Raw genomic sequence first — 17,527 nt, forward strand, 5'->3', positions numbered from 1 at the left:
CCTCTCCTCACACAGCCACCCCATGTTTCCCAATCTTCTCACACAGCCATCCCATGTTTCCCAATCTTCTCACACAGCCACCCCATGTTCCCCATCTCCTCACACAGCCACCCCATGTTCCCCATCTCCTCACACAGCCACCCCATGTTCCCCATCTCCTCACACAGCCACCCCATGTTCCCAATCTCCTCACACAGCCACCCCATGTTCCCCTTCTCCTCACAGAGCCCTCCAATGTTTCCCCCTCTCCTCACGCAGCCACCCCATGTTCCCCATCTCCTCACACAGCCACCCCATGTTCCCCATCTCCTCACGCAGCCACCCCATGTTCCCCATCTCCTCACGCAGCCACCCCATGTTCCCCCTCTCCTCACACAGCCACCCCATGTTTCCCAATCTTTTCACACAGCCACCCCATGTTTCCCAATCTTCTCACACAGCCATCCCATGTTCCCCCTCTCCTCACATAGCCATCCCATGTTTCCCAATAATAATAATAATAATAATCTTTATTTATATAGCGCCATCAAATTCTGTAGCGCTTTACAAATCATAGGGGACATATACAACTATATTACATTACAAAGAACAAACAGTCATATGGAACAATAGGAGTTTCCCAATCTTCTCACACAGCCACCCCATGTTCCCCCTCTCCTCACACAGCCACCCCATGTACCCCCTCTCCTCACACAGCCACCCCATGTTTTCCAATATTCTCACACAGTCACCCCATGTTCCCCCTCTCCTCACACAGCCACCCCATGTTCCCCCTCTCCTCACACAGCCACCCCATGTTCCCCCTCTCCTCACACAGCCACCCCATGTACCCCCTCTCCTCACACAGACACCAAATGTTTCCCCCTCTCCTCACACAGCCACCCCATGTTTTCCAATCTTCTCACACAGTCACCCCATGTCCCCCCTCTCCTCACACAGCCACCCCATGTTCCCCCTCTCCTCACACAGCCACCCCATGTTCCCCCTCTCCTCACACAGCCACCCCATGTTCCCCCTCTCCTCACACAGCCACCCCATGTTCCCCCTCTCCTCACACAGCCACCCCATGTTTCCCAATCTTCTCACACAGCCATCCCATGTTTCCCAATCTTCTCACACAGCCACCCCATGTTTCCCAATCTTCTCACACAGCCACCCCATGTACCCAATCTTCTCACACAGCCACCCCATGTACCCCCTCTCCTCACACTGCCACCAAATATTTCCCCCTCTCCTCACACAGCCACCCCATGTTTTCCAATCTTCTCACACAGTCACCCCATGTTTTCCAATTTTCTCACACAGTCACCCCATGTCCACTGACCTATACTGACCTATAGAAAAAAACTAAAATGTTTATTGGGCTGGATGGTGAACACCTAAAAAACAAGTCAAAATCATTTACAGAATGTGATGTCTAATTCCCCCCCCCCCCCACCCCAGACAAAAAGAGTTAATATAAGTCATTAAGTCATAGCTACCCCAAAAAAGCATCTCACCCTGCAAAAAAAGTCCTCACATGGCCACGATAACAGAGCCCTTTAGTGAATACAGGCGCAGGACTGCCAGCAGAGTGAACTCCAGTCTTAATGAGTAAAAAAGTTTCTTAATAAAGTTAAAGTTTCAAAAATTATAACCATGAATAGTGACTCATCTCAGATTAGCAAAAATAGGGCTGTGCATTAACCTGCATCCTATGGGGGATAAAGTTTCCAATAAATTGAATTACATTAGTGCCTAAACTTCTTCTTTCCGTATCAGATACATAGATCAGCCATAGGCTACTATCACACTCTTCACAAGCCTTCCATCACATAATCAGAATAGGCCAGTAGAACATTTTCTATAGCCAGAACATTACTATCCCTGCCTGAAAACATCAAGCCAGCAGTCGCAATGACTTCACCACATTGTTATTCCACACAGAAGTGGTAAAGGCACAATGGTGGAGCGAGGAGAAGACGGCTCTCAGTGGTTTACAGCTGACCATTGAGGTCTATATAGAGTTTTCCTTGCATGCTCTATGCAGATAAGAGATATAAATAAGCCGTAACAATATATGTTGTCAGTAGCCAAGGTGTCACGGTCGTACCCACGATCCGTTCCTTCCTGCCTGGGTCCTGTGCCAGCTCCTGCCTGCTTGCCTGCCGTGAGCTCCAGCTCATCCTTGCAAGCCGCATTCCTGCTGTCATCCCAGGCTCAGACTGTGTCCTGCTACTCCCTGTTTCCCTGGCTGTTTCCCCGGCTGCCACCGTGGGCCTAGTCGCACCCGTAGAATGACCTGGTGGCACCCCGCCGCAGCGAGACCATCCCACTTTGCGCCGGGCTCTGGTGAAGACCAGGTGCCATTTAGACTCCGGTCCCGGGTTGCGGCTAGCACCATTATCATCTCCCGCGGTGGTCCAGAGGTTCCACCGGTCCACAGACTCCTCCTTCCGGACTCTTCCCATAGAGGATTTAGTTCTGTTGTCTGTGGACCGTTACACAAGGAAATTATCATATTTTCTATAGAGGTTTAATCTTTTATTATTATCATGTGTTTCTTGTCTATGGAGTGGTGAGTATAGGCCTGGGACCATGGCAGCGGGGACCGCGGCCCGGTGAGGGACACGGGTGTGCCCGCATCCGACCCATGACAAAATGCCAGTGGGAAACCACCCTAATACACAGAAATCAGCTACAGAATTTGCCACTGTGAGTCCTTTCATGAAGCCCAGTGACCAGGGAAAAAGAAATTTTTGGCATAAAATGCGTTTATGAAATATAAATAGGGACAAGGAAACATTTTTCAAAACTCATCAAAAATTCCTAAAAGCTATGGTTAACAGAAAAATTTAGTTAACAAAATAGGTCATTTATTGATGCCACCTTCCCTTTAAGTAAGATTTCTCTCTTGTCCTAGTCTACATGGCAATGTGAACTGTAGAAACATGAAAATTTAATGTGAGTGCTACACAGGCTTGTGGGAATACTGGATGATTTCAGGATTTTATACGTATTATCACAGTAAAAAGTAAAATATTATGTAGTTAAACCCAAATTAAAAAGAATAGAAACTCCTGATCATGCATATTGTTTTAATGCAGAGTTCAGTGTATAAAATAAAATTCTGAAGCATCTTTTTATGATTTGCTCCGTGCTGTTCCTCTGTAATATTGTTATTAATGAGTATTGTGATATGAGTCTAAACATAATATAAAGACATCCGAGTTAGTCTCATAAATAAATAAATAAATAAATAGAAAAACCGATGTCCCATTAAAATCCAAATATAAATTACATATTTATTAATTTATCAAATACATAAAAACACTTAAAACAGCACACAAAAGTGCCTCAAGCAAACAAATGACCCCCGTATCCAACAATATACACACATATGGTGGTAACCAGGTAAGATAAGTACTGTAAATAACAGATCCACAAGTGTGGTATACATACAGTCAGTATATAATCAATAAAAACACCATAGTTACCTAGGTAGTCACCATATCAATTCTGGGTATTGGGGGCAAGTAGAGCCCCACGCGTTTCGCCTGTTTGCACAGGCTTCCTCAGGGTAAATGTGTAAACATAAGGGGAAAGAATATATAGTGTGCTTACCCTCAGAGTTCAATACGAAACAGCCGCGTTATGCGGTTCAAACACACGGCGTGTGTGTCATGTGCCAAATACCCATCTATGCGTTCCAAATACCAGAAGTGACTATTCTGTCACTTCTGGTTAAGTGATCCTGAAGTACTACAGCGCTTGCATAAGCCAGCTAGCAACCAGTATGCGTTCCAAATACCGGAAGTGGCTATTACGTCACTTCCGATTTAGCGATTCTAGAATAATACAGCGCCTGCGCAAGCAAAATTGCAACCATAGGTAAATAGATATAACTCATTCACACCAGAACAAAGCGCATGCGCCAAAGAGTTACTGGACGCCATTGGCCAATAAATAAGTATTTTGCATAAATATTAAAGTGCCACTAATTATTAATATATACCAAGTGCAGAGTATAGATGCAAATAAAGTGCTGTGCAGTATTGGTGAAGAATAAATATAAATAAAAAAGATTTTTTTATAAAGCGAAAAGTGGGAGAACAGACAATTAAAAATGAATATAAAAAAATATAAGGATACATAGTAAGGAAATGTATACGCTGTGAGATTCGTATTCAGAATATCTGAGGGTAGGAAAAAGAGCGAAAAACATATATATTGAAAATTATTATAATACAGGTAAGTATAAATAATATAACAGTGAGGTAGTAATATGCATATTCAGAAGTCCAAGGCAAATGGAGAGGAACACGATCAGGTCTTTCGTAAAAAGTTGGTAGTCAGTATCTTAGACACAGTACAAACTTTTTCAGGTACATCACAGGTAAGTTCATTCAAAAATATAGCTGAAATTAACAGGTGATTAACATTATCAATACTGGGTTGCTGGACAATGCAGGAGCAGCATGGAACTTGACAGCCAGGGTAGTACAAAGGACACAGGTACTATGAAAGTGAATTTCCTATAGTAAAAAAACAAACAAATATTATTATATAAGCAATTGATATCAAACTACGAAGTGAGTGAAGAAAGTATGCTAATTTAAGTGATTAAGAACATGGAGATCTGGAAATGCCGATGCAATCTGAGCCAGATGACATTACGGCAGGCTCAGAAAACATGCAGCAAGCACAGAGTCCATGTAAGGAAAAAGGTCCAAAAGTAAAAATACAGGTAATTAATCAGTACAATCCCAGAAGAGGACCAAGGTGCAAAGTCACAAGGGAAAAGAAAAAGAATAAGTAAATAGATAAGGTGGTAAAAAAGAACATCTGATAAGAAGAAAAAATCTAATCCTTATAAAAACCTGTGAAAAATAAGTCCTCGTTCAATCCTGTGGGGGCCAGAGAATCAAGGTGGTATATCCATTTGGACTCTATTCTTAGAAGTTCGTTCCCACGGTTGCCTCCCCTATTATTCCAATGCACCCTCTCTATGCCGTATACCCGGAGACTGTGGTTCCTTCCCTGGTGTGTCTGTAAAAAAAATGAGCAGCCATTTTGGATAATGTCTTACCCTTTGAGAGATCACTTGCGGCCGTCGTGATGGAGGAGAGGTGTTGTTGCACTCATTTCCTCAGTTCCTGTCCCGTCTGTCCCACGTAAATCATCGGGCATGAGCATATTGGGACGTATACCACATCCTTCGTTTTACAATAAATGTAGTCATGCAACCTAAATGACGATTGATTGTTAGGGTGAACAAAAGTGTTGATAGCCATCATACGTGGGCAGACGGAGCAGTCCCCACAGGTGAATGATCCCCTTAGCCGATGACCTCTGCCCAGAGATACCGTCGGTTTCTGAAAGTGACTGGATATAAGTACATCCTTTAGGTTACGAGCTCTTCTGTAAATCAGCTTGGGTTTGTTTGGACTATGTATATGGAGTCTGGAGTCGCTTAGAAGAATGTTCCAATTATTTTTAAGAATTCAGTAGAGGTTTGGATCGTGTTAATCTGGAAAGGAGGCTTGATAGTCGTTCAGGAACCTCAGTTTCTAAACTTGCCCTCTTCTGTGAGGAATTCAATTTATTAGACGTCTGGCGATCCAAACACGGAGCTAAAAGAGTGTTTTCCTGCCACAATAAGACACATAATACGCTATCTAGGATAGATCACTGTCTGGTAAGCCCCTCTCTAGTTTCTTGCATAAGTAAAATAAGGTATGAGCCAATTATAATCTCTGACCATGGTCCTGTGGTAGTAACTATGGGCGAAGCGGAAAGTAAGAATTCTAATTTTAGATTAAATGCATATTGGCTTTCTATCCTAGGAGATAATCCAAATGTAAAAAGTTTGGTAGCCGAGTTCTGGAAGTGGAATATAAGAACAACAGGCTTATTAGAAGTATGGGATACGTTGAAAGCCTATGTGAGAGGAATATTTAAGAAGGAGATAGGGGAAACCAGACGTAAATATAGTCAACAGGAGCAGGAGTTGTATAAAAAATATAAATTAGCTGAACAGAAATTGGGAGATGGATCGGACGGTGCTAATAAGAGACGGTTAGAGGATGCTAAGAATACATATGAGGAGTTCCTGACAACTAAAGCCCAACATAAAATGTTTTTTCGTGGCCAAAGATTCTTCTCGGAAGGGGGAAAAGCGGGGAAAATCCTAGCTCAGATGGTTTGTGCCCCCAGGAATAATGGATTTATTGGGGCCATCAAAAGCGCCGACGGGGCAATAGTTAAAGCACCACACCGGGTTAGGGCACAATTTAAAACCTTTTATGAAGAACTGTATAGGTCGAGCTTAGAGCCAGCTAGAAGATCTGCTGAAGACTTCCTGGGGAAAATCAAACTTCCCAAGCTAGATGAGGAACAAATTAAAATGCTAGATGCCCCAATAACAATCGAGGAATTGAGAGAGACAGTAACAGGTTGTACAAAAGATTCCTCTCCGGGGACAGACGGATTTCCTTTTGCCCTCTATAGGAAATATGGAGAAGACTTTTTGCCCTTGCTGCTGGAGGTTCTGAACGAATCTAAAATCACTGGGAGATTGCCTGGTTCTATGATGGAGGCGGATATTGTTCTGATTTTAAAAAAAAGATAAGGATGAGCTAGAAATGGGCTCATATAGGCCCATCTCACTTTTAAATACGGACGTAAAGATCATAGCGAAATTATTGGCCAATCGGCTGCAGAGGGTAATCGCCTCCATCGTACACGAGGATCAAAACGGGTTTATCCCAGGTAGGAAACTAAATAACTGTATTCACAGATTGTTTTCTGGGATAGAGAGAGGGGAGGGGGAGCTCTGCTCCATCCTGTCTTTGGACGCAGTAAAGGCGTTCGACAGGGTGGAGTGGAGTTTTCTCTGGGATGTTCTGAGACAATTTGGGTTCGAACCCGCCTTTATAGGTTGGGTACAGGTATTATACTCTGCCCCAGTCGCAAGGGTGGTGATAAACGGGGTTCGGTCTGAACCATTTGAACTAACTAGAGGTACAAGACAGGGGTGCCCCCTGTCCCCGTTACTATACGCGCTGTACATTGAACCACTGGCAATTTTACTCAGGGATGATCAGCGAATTATGGGAGGGGGATGCGGGGGCAAGAGGGATAAGCTGTGTTTATACGCGGATGATTTGATTTTATATCTACAAGACAGCGTATCGGCAGTACCTAGAGTAATAGAGGTGATCGAAGAATATGGGAAATGGTCAGGACTTCAAATAAATTGGACAAAGTCACAACTGCTGCCTCTGGACTCGAAGGTTAAAAGGGGGCTAGCAGGCTACGAGATCTCTATCTGTGAGGATAGCTTCAGATATTTAGGTATACAAGTTGCTAGAGAACTAGATAGGTTCGTGGAAATTAATTTGGTGCCACTATTGAAGGCTATAAGAGAAAGAATGCACTGTTGGGACAGGCTACCATTATCAAGATCAGACAAAATTGGTCTTATAAAAATGATCCTTCTGCCACAAATTTTATTCCTTCTTTCAGCCAGCCCAGTTTGGATAGAGGAGTCGATGTTTAAGGTCATTGAGGCAATGCTGAATGACCTCATTTGGGGACGCAAAAAAGTGCGTATGAAGATATGTTACTTATATCGGCCGGTGGAGGAAGGGGGGTTGGGAGTCCCTTTTTTCAAGGGTTATTTTATTGCATCACAAATTAGCAGACTTGTAAAATGGGAAGGTAATGCGGCAATTTTGGGGCTGTTAAAAGATACACGTTTTTCACAGGATTCAGTAGTGGAGATGTTAGAAAGCGGCATTTTGGGCACAGAAGAATTCAAACAAAAGGAATTCCCTAATTTATTATTTAAATGTTGGATTGAGATAAAGAAAATGCTGAATATTCACGGATTTTTTGAAAAAACACCGTTATGGGGAAATTATCAGATTAAAGAGTTATTAAGTATCCCGGACTCCGGGTTTTGGAAAAGGTTGGGGGTCAAATATGTATCACAATTTTTGTCGGAGGGGGAGATCAGACCCTTCTCACATTTTGAAGAAGTATATCACTTAAAAGAAGGGGATTTTTTGAGATATGGTCAAGTTGTGCACGCACTTGTCACTTTTAAAAGAAAAAAGGGGATAGGTTTGAGGGTGGTGGCACATGAGTGCTTAGATATGGTAGTTAAAAATAAAGGAGACACTAGGAACATAATTTCTAAGGTTTATAAACAAATAATAAAAGGAGTATCACTCAACCGTAAACATCATTCTTGTATAAAATGGGAAAAGGCGATGGAGGGGAACATGCTGGTTAGCTGGGAGCGAGTGTATAGGAATTTGAAGAGTTGCTCAATAGGATGGAATCACAGACTCATACAGTTCAGTATCATTCATATGATTTATTATACGCCATCAGACTTATCAAAAATGAAACTCAGATCTGACAGTAAGTGCCTGAGGTGTTTCGGCACAGAGGCAAACTTTTTGCATGTTATATGGGAATGCCCAATTATTCAAATCTTTTGGGAGGAAATCTGCACCCATGTGACAGAAGTTCTGGGGATAGATATTGTATTTACACTCAAGAATGTGGTTTTGGGAGATCTGGAAGGGGTTAAGCTGGACCGGGCAAAACAACAATTGGTCCAAAGGGTGTTACATCTTGGACGGGTTTGCGTAGCCAGGAAATGGGGCATCGCTGAACCCCCAACTAAAAAACTCTGGCTGAATCTGGTGGACAGGATTAGGCAGTATGAGAGGGTATGGTTTCATAGGCAGGGAGGGAGAGGGGGGGAGAGGTGGAGAGATATCTGGGGAACATGGAGATAAATTAAATCAAGCTAAGGACTCGGTGGTATGACCTCCCGGGTTTCCCCTCTTCCCCCCACTCCTTTTTTTTTTTTTTTGTTTATGTTTTCATTCTCCATCGGTACTGAGGGTGGGAGGGTAAGGGAGGGTAAATACTGATTCACTAGTGAGAGTGTGCACAGATAATTTAGAACCAACCCAGAAAGGGTGGAAGGATTTATGCAGAATAATTTGGTGGAATGTGCACTAACGAATATTAATGTAAAGATGTGTAAATTTTATGATGTTATGTACTTTTTTGATATGAAGTTAATAAAGTTTTGGAAAAAAAAAAAAAGAATTCAGTAGATAAACGTCCACTGATTGTTAAATGTTGTTATCAAACATGATTTAAATTCTGTATCCTGTACCTGTGGTGATAATAAGGTTTTTTGGTCACTGTCCCTAGCCCTGATAAATACTTTTCTCTGATACCCTCGGGCCCTAAAGCATTCTGTGAGTTCTTTCGCATGTATATGGAAATCGGCAGTGTTGCTGCAGTTTCGCCTGACACGAAGGAATTTTCCTACAGTGGCACTTTCTCGTAGATGTTTCGGGTGAAAACTGGTGAAAGATAATAGGCTATTAGTAGCAGTTTGTTTTCTGAAAAGAGTAGTGATGAGACAAGTTCCCTCTATACTGATTTAAAGGTCCAGAAATTCCACAGATGTCACAGAAATGTGGGAACTAAGCAGAATTTTCCATGGGTTTGTATTCAAGTGTTGTATGAATTCCAAGCACTCGCCGTATGTTCCCTTCCAAATCAAAAGTATATCACCGATATACCTATACCAACCCACTGCTTGTGCCCTTAAAGCAGCCAACTGGTACACAATGCGCTCCTCCCACCAACCCAAAAATAGGTTGGCATACAAAGGAGCGTACCGTGGACCCATGGCAGTTCCCAACACCTGCTTGAAGAAAGAGTTAAAATAGTTTTCATGTAGAATCAGGGACAATAAATCCAGGACAAAAGAATCATGACGGCGGTCCAGTGAACCCTCCTTGTTTAGGAAATACTCCACAGCCTCAAGACCGAACCTGGTGGCCAATGATAGTATAAAGGGACTCGACGTCCAATGTAACCAAGAGTGCATTGGCTGGGATAAATTGGTTTTCAATCTGTTTTATCAAATGCGTAGTGTCCCATACATATGCTGGAAGCTTGATAACCAATGGCTGTAATGGCTGTAATGGCTGGACACTATGGGCCTTCCTGGTGGTTCCTGTAAAGACTTGTGAATCTTGGGCAGCATATAAAAAGTCGGGAATTTGTGATCACCGACAGTCAAGAATTTGTGTTCCTTATTAATGATACCGCAGTGTAATGCTGCCTTCAGGGTACGGTCCACCTTATTCTTGAAGACCTGTGACAGATCAGAGGGTAACAAAACATAGAAATCTTTGTTATTCAGTTTTCGCCTGGCTTCCTTTCAATTGGCCAGACTACAATATTGTCCCCTTTTTCGGCTTCTTTAATTAGGAAGGCAGTTTTGCTAAAGCCAGACGTTCCTGTTTGGATAAATTCTACATCTTGTTCCTATCTTCCCTAAGTTTTTTAATATCTGTGTTTTGAGTGTTTTGAAAGGGAACTCTCAAGGGGAAAGGCTTCCTACTTGTAGGTGTTTTATTTTCATCCAACAGATCCAGTAAATCCCTAAGAACGTGTCTGTCATTATCAGGAAGGACGTCAATCAGCGATGGTTGGTGATATAATAATTTAAACATTAGCTGTCGACAGAAAAGAAAATCCTGGATTCTGTTTCAGTAAATTGATAATTAGACAAATTAATGATTTCTAAATCACCTGGGGTACCTTTCTTCCCTCGTGATAGTCTATCCTTTATATATTATGGTGACCAATCCCGATGTCTGGGTCCCTTTTTCTTATTTGTGGATCTAGTGCTTTCATCTTGAGAAGTGTCTTGTTCGCTAGTATCAGAGGAAAGTTGTTCACTGGAAGCAGATTGCACATGAGTGGTATTTGGACGGAGACGTTGGTGGAAACGTCTTCTATTGCCTTTATGGTTCCCATTTTCATAGTCCCTTTTATCCCTGGTGAACTTTTCTTTCTTACCTCTAATTACCTCTAATTCTTACCTCCTTTTTATATGCATCGATAGTCTCTTTTAATTTTGTTTGAAAGGGAATGACTTGTGTCTCTCCCGATCAAATTTTTCAAGGTTAACCTCAGGTTAACCTCAGCTTTTTTGATTTGTTCACGAATTTGGCTTAATTTGGGATCATGATCCAGGAGCATATTAATCAAGATCAAAGAACACTGATGCAGACTTTTTTCCCATCGCTCCTTTTCAGTTGATTCGACTTCCCAGGAGGGAAAAATATGTTGAAAAAGTATGGATCCAGCTCATGGACATCTTGTGAATTGGTATTCTTTATTTGTGCTCAGGTGACAGCCAGGTATACAGAGATAAAAGTCTACACGTTTCAAGTGGTTCACCCACTCTTATTCATGACATGAATAAGGCGTGGCCCGTGAGCCCTCTCCATGCACCCCATCTGACGTGGGACGTACTATTACGGTGCGCGTCAGGAAGGGGTTGAATACCTGTGCAAGCCTTTTACACTAAAAAAGAACTGCAAAGTCCGACAGAAAACTGGCGCAAAGCACTTAGTAAATATGCCCCAATGTGTTGCGTGCACATGAAAAATTACATAAAAACGTATCAAAGCTCTGCGCTTTATATTAATCATACATTAAGAACATGCTTTCTGTTACACTTATTTTCCCTCCTTAGATAACAGGAAGCGATACATTTATGTAAAACATATAGCTATGGTGCTTGACAGATCAACAAATGAGCACATGGTTGTGGTCATTGTATGGGAAATTTGCTTTATATCAGACACAATACAATCGATAGTGTCCTCATCCATTGTATAACAAAGTTGTAATTTCCACTTACAGTATTTTTTGGATTATAAGGCGCACCATCAATAAATGCCTGCTAAAACGCCTAGGTTCATATATAAGGCACCCTGGATTATAAGGCACGCCTGATTATAAGGATGAATGACCAGCAGGTGGCAGTTCATCGTGTGTTGTCTGTAAGTATGGTTCATATATAAGGCGCACTGGACTATAAGGCGCACATTTGATTTCTGAGAAAATCAAAGGATTTTTTGTGCGCCTTATAGTCCGAAAAATACGGTAGTTATTCATGGGTTACACTAATTCTGTTAAAATATCCCAGGCTTTTAGTTTCTTGTACTGCACGTATCCATGGTAATGAATTGTCTGGAAAATGTATTCTTTCTAAACTCAGACAAATTAACTTTTCAGTTTGTTTTTTCTTCCAATAGTTCAACAACTTGATCCAGCCAAATCATTACCATAGTTACTAACCTATACTATAAATTGCTTTAGCAGATTAGTCTACATTGTGCTCTTTGTTTTCTCCTTTCTTGGGAGCATTTGAGGGTAGCTGAGCATGGATATAAACTTTCGGCACCCATTGTGCCCACAATTTTCAGCTAGATTAGGCTGCAGATTCCTCATAGGTTTTCTTCAATAAAATACAGTTCATATGTCCTTATTTTTTCCCTTCCTTTCTGGCTTATTTAGGCAGTTTGTTTAAAACAGCTTTCTTTCCTGTGTCCACCAAGGTCTGGGAGATAAGATGACCTGATAAAGTGTCTCTTTTCAGTCTAATCTGCTTGCTGAGCTGAATCATTAGAGGAAATCTACTGTCATAATCAAGTATGACAGTACTTACTCATGGATCCTAGCACCATGTTTGGTAGTTGTCTTATACAGGCGGTCCCCTACTTAAGGACACCCGACTTACAGACAACCCATAGTTACAGACGGACCCCTCTGCCCCATGTGACCTCTGGTGAAGCTCTCTGGATGCTTTACTATAGTCCCAGACTGCAATGATCAGCTGTAAGATGTCTGTAATGAAGCTTTATTGATAATTCTTGGTCCAATTACACCAAAAATTTTGATACTCCAATTGTCACTGGGGCAAAAGAAAAAAAATTGTCTAGAACTTCCATTATGAAATATACAGTTTCGACTTACATACAAATTTAACTTAAGAACAGACCTCCAGACCCTATCTTGTATGTAACCCGGGGACTGCCTGTATTTGTTATTTATTGCCTCGTTCCTTCTGAAATTAACTTCTTAAATGTGCCTGAAGGACTCCGAGGAGGGGGGTTACCAGAGCCCCTTCATGCTTTAGCTTCACAGGCAGTAACACTGTCTCTCCGTCTGCCTGATTTAATCTCGCTGCAGCACGGTGCCTGGATCTATGAGTAAGTACCCATGATTTATCATGCTTGATTTTTAAAGGGAACCTGTTACCACATTTTCACAAATACAGCTAGTGACAGGTTCCCATAGAGCCGTATTAACTAACTGACATGCTTCTTTTAGCTAAATAATGTTTCCTTACATCTATATAAAATCATCTTTATGTGATATTATAGGGCATCAGAGGGGGTCCTGCTAAGCCAGCCCCTCCTATCTACTACTCCCCATGTACCATGCCTCTTCTCAGCATTCAGCACTTAATGTCATCTAAGGTCCTTTAACAAGTTACATTTGCAATGTCTAACCCATGTATGTATCTGATCCATGGTATTATACTCCTCCCCATGCCTCCATGGAGGCTGCTGTGATTTCATGTGATCAGATACGTACATGTGGTATACCATGGAAATTTAACTGGGGAAGAACCTTAGATGACATCAACCTGGTCACATGACAGGAAGTACCCAAGTAGGTAACAGAACTCTTTTTCAAGATTCCACACTGTAGCATGTTCTAGCAGTGAGACATATCAATGAGGAACAAGGGGGCAGGGCAATGCATGTAAAATTTTATATGAAGGACTCACTTACTGTTATTGGACTTGCCAGGTGAGTTGCATGTAAGTTTAAAAACTGAATTTAACATTACAGCCATGTAGAGGAACCATTCAGGGATAAGGGTAATGCTTTTTAATCATAGTTTTTAATGAAGTTTTTATTTTGGATTGGTTAATTTAAATGGCAGGTTCCCTTTCAGCCTCCTTATCTTTCTGAGGTGAATGGAGCTCAGAGGGCACTACTCATTGCTGGAGAAAGAAAGCATAAAATAAAAAACCTATGGAAATAGGAACAAACATCAGAATGAATGCCATTAACCCCTTAATGACCGCCCTATCGGGAATCTACGTCGGTCATTAAGGGTACTTCTTCTGATGCGACGCCTTTCTACGGCGCCGCATCAGAAGAAGATTTCGGGACATCGGGTTATTATAGTGCCGGTGTCGGGCTGTGATATCACAGCCCAGACCCGGCACTAACACCTGGGATCGGAAAAACTCTGATCCCGGGTGTTTAACCCCTTACACGCCGCGGTCAAGCATGACCGCGGCGTGCAAGTGTGTCCCCCGTGGATCGGACCCCCCCGGTTTGCTTACCGGGGGATCCGATCCCTCCTGCCGCTGCCCCGGGTCCCGACAAGTGACCCGGGGCTGTCGGCTCCTCTTCTCGCCGGGTTCTGCCTTCCTGGCAGGACCCGGCTGTAAGTAACTGAGCATGCGCGGCATGCTCAGTTACTTACACTATACACTGCAATACAAGTGTATTGCAGTGTAAAGGCTTGAATAAGCGATCGGATGATCGCTTATTCAAGCCAAAAGGTTGAAAATATGTGAAAGTAAAAAAAAAAAGATTAAATTGTTTTATAATAATAATTAAATAAATAAATAAAATAAAGTCCCATAATCTCCCCAGTTACACATATAATGCAAATACAGTATATAAAACACAAAAACACACAAAAAATGTACATATTTGGTATCACCGCGTCCGTATTAATCTGTACAATAAATCTAAATCAATATTGAACCCGCTCGGTGAACGATGAAAAAAATAACTACGTAAAACTTCCCGTAATATACAATTTTTCATCAAACACTATCACAAAAAATGTTCTAAAAACTGATCAAAAAAAGCTACATTCCCTAATATGATACGACTGAAAAGAACAACTCTTTTCGCAAAAAATAAGCCCTCAACCAGATCTGACAACAGAAAAATACAGAAGTTATGGCCCTAAAAAGTTGTCAATAGTAAAAACAATGCGATATTCTCCAATATTGGTTTTGCTCAGGAAAATTGAGCAAGGATAAGAAAAACTATATAAATGAGGTATCACCGCAATCGTAGTGAACCAGAGAATACAGATAAAATACTATTTTTACATTACGGTGAACGGGGGGAAAAAAATGCTAAAAATCCAAAATAAAAATTGATGATTTTGTTTGTGTCCCCCTTGAAATAGTTAATAAAATCTCATGAATAAGCTATAGACCCCCTAAATGAATTATCTATACATTGTATCTCATTCCGTAAAAAATAAGCCCTCATATGTTTGCATTACCAAAAAAAAAATAAAAATGTATAGGTCGTACAATGTGACAATACAAATCTGCTGTGAATGGCGCCTCCATTCATTCTATACTCGGCCGTCGCCCGTACAGAAGTTTACCACCACATATGGGGTATCAGTACACTCGGGAGGAATTGGGCATCAAACGTTGCAGTGCGTTTCATCATTTAATTTATTCTGAAAATGTCAGTTTGGCCTAAATGAATGTATTTTCCAAAAAAATTCCATAGTTTCTAAATCGCAGGTCCATATTGTTTTAACCCATGTGAAACACTTAAAGGGTTAATGGACTTAATAGAAGTTGTTTTACATACGTTGAGGGGTGAAGTTTCTATAGTGGGGTAATTTATGGGGTTTTACTATTACTTAGGCCTTACAAAGTCACTTGGAAGCTGAGTTTTCCCTCAAAATGTGAGTTTTGGCAATTTTCATGAAAATGAGAAAAATCGCACCTAGAGTTCTGCACCTCATAACATCCTAGAAAAGTGAGAGGATGCATAAAATATCATCCCAACATAAAGCAGACATTCCGTAAATGTAATTTATCAAGCTTTTTGGGTAGTTTTACTTCCTGTCTGGAAAGCAGAACATTTCAAACTAGGAAAATGAAGAATTTTTACAAACTTTTGCCAAATTTTCACTTTTTTTCAGAACGAATCTCAAAACTTATCACTTAAATTTTATAACTAACATGAAGTACAATGTATCACGAGAAAACATTCTCAAAATCACTGTGATATGTTAAAGCGTTCCGAAGTTATAACCAATTATCGTGAGACAGGGCAGATTTTGAAAAATCGAGTCTGGTCATTGAGCTGAAAACTAGTGTCGGTGATAAGGGGTTAAAGGGGACCTGTCATCAAATGCTGGCCTAATAAACCACTACCAGTATGTTGTCAAGCAGTTGAACACCTTCCAGATCATATGTATGACCCAGTGTGGTGGCATCATCCAGAAAATCAACTTTTAAGTTAGTTGTATAAAGTCAAGGAGACGGAGAGTTTAAAATTAAAGTCACGTTCTCAGAGACTTTGTACACCTCCTCCCGTGTCATTGATATCATGCATCAGACTTCAGGAGATCTGATCAATGATGTCCCTGGATTACAGTGAAGGGGGCACTTTAAAATCCTGATTTCAGTGTTAAAATCTCCGCCTTCTTGACTTTATAAAACCAATTTGCATCTCACTTCAAAGTTGATTTTCTAGATGATGCCACCACACTCAACCACGAAAGAAACATCATATAGAAGCTGCTCAGCTGCTTGACAGCAGACTGCTAGTGGTTTATGAGGCAAATTTCTGATGACAGATTCCCTTTAATTTGTATAACACTATTAAGTGTCTCCATGTACACCTGTCATTGTTTACTATGCAATGCTTCCTATTTGGCTAAAATGACATCTTATCTCATTTCTATCAAAAGGAAAACATTTACCATGGATGGATAATGGCTACCTGAACCGAACATGTGCAGCCAGTGGAAACAGACCCATATGTTGGTCTGATCCCACAGACGAAACACATACCCTTGAATCTAAAAACAATTTACCCAATCCACCCTCGTTACAAGTCTGCACACAAAACCGGAAGACCAGGATTAGAGATTAGATCAAATGACTTAAAAACTGCTGAAAATTCATAATCATAAATATATTTATAATTTAATTATTTACTTATCTTTTCGAAATGAATGAACTTGTAGCAGAACAAAGAGTAGTAAGATCCATAGAAGAATGCCATTGTAATAGCCCGGTGAATCATGGCTAATAGATTAGTTTAACTTTTCACCAACATTTACTTGAAGCTATTTTACAAATCATTTTCAGTCACTTAAGGAGGTCTTCCTTACGTCAGCCCACACAGTTCAGTAATTAATTGCAAACAGGTGCACATTAGCTTGATAAACGGCTTGTATTCTGGAGGATTTTGATGTGACATGACTGTGTGCCCCGTGGTAATTTGTGTCAATGTGTATAATGAATCATAGATGTTTTACACATTTAGAATCGAGCGTCTCCGCTTAGTCATACTTCCTTGTGAACGCGTACGACTCGTATTGTATGTACAATGCAGTGAATGAACTTTAACAATGTATCAGCTTCATTATTTCCCAAATTATTAAGTTGTAAAACAAAATATCTTGTCTCTAGTGCTTACTTATAAATCAAAAGGAGTTAGGAAAATCAGCGATGATCCAAAAGGACTGAAAAAATTAAATGCTGCGGGTCTGAAATACTTATAAATAGATTTGATGTTTTTCCAGGTGGCGTCTTGTTACAGAATGTCTTCATTTAATTTAGTTGTATACT

At 41.0% G+C, this 17,527-nt stretch overlaps 1 protein-coding gene across 1 annotated transcript in view; it reads left to right on the top strand.

The window, feature by feature from the left end:
* Positions 1-17,527, top strand: part of PDE1A (phosphodiesterase 1A) — a 195,534-nt gene that overhangs the window by 18,559 nt on the left and 159,448 nt on the right. The window lies entirely within an intron of this gene.

Source organism: Engystomops pustulosus, chromosome 8 (assembly GCF_040894005.1).
Source record: "Engystomops pustulosus chromosome 8, aEngPut4.maternal, whole genome shotgun sequence".
In the NCBI taxonomy this organism is placed as follows: domain Eukaryota; kingdom Metazoa; phylum Chordata; class Amphibia; order Anura; family Leptodactylidae; genus Engystomops; species Engystomops pustulosus.